General features: G+C 37.0%; 1 pseudogene; it reads left to right on the top strand.

The window, feature by feature from the left end:
- Positions 1-4,552, top strand: part of LOC132053815 (2-hydroxyisoflavanone dehydratase-like) — a 6,780-nt pseudogene extending 2,228 nt beyond the window's left edge.
- Positions 4,553-5,564: the final 1,012 nt, after the last annotated feature.

Below are 5,564 nucleotides of genomic sequence, written 5' to 3'. Positions count from 1 at the left end.
ATCACTAATTAAATTTAGTCACCTCTACTCAATAATTAAAACTTAAATCACCTCCCTTCAATTTTAAAACTAAAACATCACCTATAATTAAATGCCCCATGATTCCATAAGTGAATATCTTCATTTAGTCCTCTTTTCCCAGCTAACTACTAGGATCCTATGTAACGACGCCCGTTTATCTTTTCTAGTTAGGGAATGCTTTTTCCTCGGATAGATCTTATGTCGTGCGAATTTAAAAGTAGTCGGGACTCCAATGCTGTCACACCCCTACCAGGAGTATGACGGGCTCCGACCCGTAGGCCGGGAACCACCTGACGTATCCGTTACTTTGAACATTATAACCTATAACTCAAAAAACACCGCACACAAAAGGCCTAACATAGGAATATCCGATCATTCAAGACATACGTGTTATAAACTACCGACAAGGTCACCACATTATAACGTATATCATAAAGCCGACAAGGCTAACAAAAGTAAAGTATCAAGAGCTCAAAAATAAGGCCGACAAGGCTACCAATATATTATACCATAATATGAACCGGTGGGAGCTACAAAACATCTAACTCGTACACACATATCTACGAGCCTCTACATAGATTACAAATGATCATAAGGACAATACCAAATAGACCGTTAGTCCAAGAAAGTGGAGTGCTCGAGAATCCGCCGACAACACCTACGGTCCGATCCGTCTCCTCGCTCGCGTGGCACGCGCAAACAGCCCGCGAAGCGGACGCGCACGAATAATGTACCGAGTATCGTAAGGCATGAATAACAACATAATATAGATATGAAAGGTAAGAGGAATAAAGCGAGATAACTCGTACATCCGGATGCCTCATAAGGCGGATGGCCACGCATGCTTAGCCTTAAAAAAAAAAAAACTTTTTCTTATACATATATATATAATATCATTATAACATACCCTACTTTTCTGACCTTGCAGTGTAACGACCCGGGCCCTTTCGGGACTCTGTAACGTACCCGGCCTTTTCGGGATCTGGTGGGGCTTCCTTTTCTGTGACTGTGTAATCGCACCGGCCCTTTCGGGACTCGTAATGATCGCACCCCCTTTTCCGGACTCGGTGTGTAATACCAACCGACCGGGGCCGGCCGCACAACAGTGTGACCGCCGACTATAGCGCGGCTCGGGAGAAAAATACATACATATATATATAAAGCATGCATGAGAGCCCAACTGTAAAGCCACAACTATAACGGAGTGACGTAAGGCCTGGTGAGTCCTCCGATTATAGACAGGATCAATCATTATCGTTTATCCCACCTCATGAACAATTATTATATGCGAGATCAACAACAATGAATAAAATCGAGACAATCATGAAATAAGCTCAATAATCTCATAATAGCATTAAAATCATAAGCTTTTGGAATTTCTAGAATTAAGATCATCATCATCATGTTCATCATAGAAAACATCTCAAGTGTCATAGGAAATTTTAACATCATGAACTTTTAACTTTTTGGAGGTAAGAGAGTTATGGAAACATATACGGAATCACAGAGAATCATGCCTTTTGAGCAAAAATCAGCAAAATGAGATCAACATCAACAAACATAATCAAAATCTTGAAACCAAAATTTCAAGAATCTCATAATGACATTAAAACCATAACTTTAATCTCCGTAACGGGATCATCATAATCCTCATCATGGTCCTTATAGAAAATATCTGCCTTTAGCATCATAAGGATTTCGAGAATCATGAACCGGCTAGTATTTTCGCAAATAAGGTACATGGAAGGCGCGATGCGTTCATAGGAAATGAATCATGCCTTTAAAAGGAAGAGAATAGCCTTAACATACCGAAAGATACCTCGACTTCAACTTACTTCCCGTTTTGCAATTCACTTAAGATCATTCGTAGCCTCATAATCTACATATACGACCATTCATACTATTGTTAGCCTCATCACATCACGCACTTTTCAAACCTTTAATTAAAATCCATTTAGATTCTCGTCGAAAGTTTGGCAAGATCTCCCCTGTTTATATGCCTAGCCCGAAATCATAATATCAACAACCAATCAACAACAACAATACCAAAATCATCAACACCATTATCCATGCCAATATATTTCCGAAAACATCCCACACGATGTTTTCTAAATTTCTCAACTAACCAACTTGTGATACGACTATTTAATAACTTTATTTCCGTAAAGAAGCCGAAATTAATACCAATAAGGAGAGATTCATACCTTTTCTTTGTTAGAACAATACTATCACCAATATCCACCTTGAATCCAAGCCAAAATACACCGCAAAACGATATTATAAGCGCGACTACATGTTGCCTGAACCTCGATTAATATTCCATCACTTGAAATTACTTAAAATCACTTTTATGAGGTAAATATGCTCTCTTGCTTGGCTGAATTTTCTGGAATCTTTGGAAATTTTTGTGCAGAAAAATGGGGTTTCGCCCTTATATGTGTGCCAAAGCTCGCATTACCGTGGCACCGTAGCAAGGTCGTTTCTCCGCTTCCGTCGGCCTCAACTTGTAACGCCGTCCATAATTTCTTATTCCGACGTCGTATTGATGAGAAATTTATTGCGTTGAAAACTAGACTTGACGAAATTCATTTTAGGCTTTTGAAACACCTTAAAACTCCCCATATACCTGGATATATACCCCTCCAAAGTTGACCCAAAATTCTGTCCTTAATTTTGCCAACTTGTTCCAAATTTTCGACAAACTTATTTTCGTTGATTTGCTTGGTCCCAAAATCTTCCGAAACTCTGATTACATGATATTTATCACTAATCATACTTGATAATGGTCATGTCCTTTGGCTCCAAGGTCGTCTTTTCCTTGGTTATGACTTCAGAAGATCATAATTCATCCTTTACTTAAACCATATACTTAATAATGTTTCGTTCCTCACACTCCAAAGTTGTTTTACCTAGCCATAGCTCGACATACTTACATTCAAATTTAATCAGTGCTTCTCCGAGGTACGGGGTGTAACAAATGCGAGTATCGAACAACCGAATAGTAATTCAAAAAAAAGAAACAACCACAAGAGCAAGCCATAATTAAATCCCAGAAAATCTCAAGCTGGCCACTACTAAGTAGTAGTATTTCGTTTATTAACACCTATCTACTAGTAAAATGTGGATACCATCATAGAGTAGTTATTAGAGTATCTAAGTCAATTGCAATATCGTCCCATTCTTGCCTGGCGCGGTTGAGCAGTTGCTTTCTCTACTAGTAATTGCAAAGAGATAGAGTGAGATATGTCAAACAATATCAATAAGTGGTTGAACGTTGCTTTCACTACTTAGCACAAGAGAGAAAATTTGGCCAATCCCACGATATAAAACGCAAAGATGACTATAATTTCTAACACAAACAAAAGTTGTCCAACTCGTAAGTCTGGCAACACGCTTTCATTGATTTGAGTTACCATGGATTCCATCAACAATGAGGTGGTCACAATGTCTAGCCTTTTTTCCGAGTATATAAAAAGGGTCAAATCGGGCGTTTTTATGATGTATTTGGTGCACACCACGTTCCTCCGTCAGCAGAAGACCCAGCCACAGGCGTAGCCTCCAAAGACATCACCATCTCTCCGGTTGTCTCCGCCAGGCTTTATCTTCCAAAGAACGTCTCTATTAACCAGAACCTTCCCATCTTAATCTATTATCACGGTGGAGGACTAGTTATTGAATCTGCCTTCTTCAACTGGACTCGCCGTTACATGAACCTCTAGGCTTCTGAATTAAATGCCGTTGTCATCTCAGTGGACTACAGCTTAGCCCCAGAGAATGACGTGCCCACAATTTTCGAAGATTGCTGGACTGCACTTCATGCTAATAAGGACACCACCACAACTTTTACTAATCATCACCTGTGGATTAAAACCTATGGTGATTTTGGTAGAGTTTTCTTAGCTGGTGACAGTGCTGGGGGCAACATAGTTTTTAACTTTTTATCATGGCAATGAGAGCCGGAAGAGTAAGTTTAAATTGCGGTGTGAAAATACAAATTTCAATTCTTGCTTTTCCATACTTCTTGATTGAAAACATCGATCGAGAGGGTATACCTTATAAGATTTGGATCAATATTTGTCCACCGTTAGAATCAGGATTATCTCCCGTTGATAGCCCAATGATTAATCCACTTGCTAAAAATGCTCCCTGTTTATCAGGGCTCGGCTGCTCAAGACTTTTGGATTGTATGTCAAACAATGATGAGGACATTCCCAGAGAAACATTGATTCGATTTGTTGATGCGGTGTGAAGAAAAGTGGATGGAAAGGAGAACTGAAGTTCATTGAATTCGAAGAAGGTCATTCGTTTCAGATATACAAACCTGAATCTGAGAAAGCTAAAGAAATGATGATGCATTATGCTTCTTTCATTCAGAACAAGTGATGAAACAAAAGACTTGCTATTTGAGACTATTATACTAGCCACTGTCGTGTGTTTCAAATCCTCTTTCTCATTTTCTTATTATTTAATTTTGTAAGATCCTCTTTATCTAAATTGCACTTAATTATGAATGAAGCAATACTTGGTATGATGCAGCATCTAACTTTGAATGGGATAATAGGAGTCCTTTATATTAGTATTAGGTAAAAACTGAGTCTTCTCTCTAAAGGATCAGGACACCTCCATTTGATCCATCTACTCTGATTTTAAGCTGCGAATCACTTATTAATAACAACTAACAAGTACTAGTGTACATCTAACTTTTGCCATTTTTATTTGATGAATTCTTTTCATTAACTAGAATGACGGACCATGAATGCTGAGATAAATTCTTTTAGATCTAGATATATTTAACATAGCATCTCAGTTAACATGGTATGTATTTGCCTGTGTAGTTTTTCCCTAAGATTTAGTTGGTTTTTCGGTCATAGTTATTCTCTGAGAGACTATCTATAAGTCGAGTGACTTTATAGCGGTAAAGAATAGTTTAGTCACTTTTACGGAAAAAAAAAAAAACTATAAATTCGATCGCCCTTTGAGTAATTAACTATTTTAAAACATAAATTAATATAGCATCTCGGCGGAAAGAAAAATAATACAAACAGACTGAGCTAATGCTTGGTTTGCGTCACTTTGTTATTTTATTTTGACTAGTAAACATATCCGCCCTTAGCGCGGTTCATGTACAACTTTTAAAATTTTCTTTTATGCATATAATATAATCAAAAATAAATAGTTCAGATCCAACAAATTCACACACCTATCAACCTGCAAAACACAACAAACCTAAAATCAATAAAATATAAAATATAACAAAACAAAAAAAAAAAAAAAAAAAAAGAGGAAAAAAGTCCCACTAAAAACTAACACTCTAAGTAGATTTATTATTTCATATCAGTAATTCAATTAGAAAAGCCTTAAACAAAAATCAACAACACAACATTTTCAACTAAAATTAACAAAAATAGGAACACACATAAAAAAAAAAGTAATAACAATTGATATTCTAATAGCATTTCTAACTGACAAAGATCTGAAATACATACCTGAAACATAAAATCTATCTGAAAATAAGAAAGTTAAAAAGAAGAAAAGAAAGAGCA

This window comes from Lycium ferocissimum, chromosome 4 (assembly GCF_029784015.1).
Source record: "Lycium ferocissimum isolate CSIRO_LF1 chromosome 4, AGI_CSIRO_Lferr_CH_V1, whole genome shotgun sequence".
Taxonomy (NCBI): domain Eukaryota; kingdom Viridiplantae; phylum Streptophyta; class Magnoliopsida; order Solanales; family Solanaceae; genus Lycium; species Lycium ferocissimum.
This window is presented reverse-complemented; position numbering and strand designations above follow the sequence as displayed.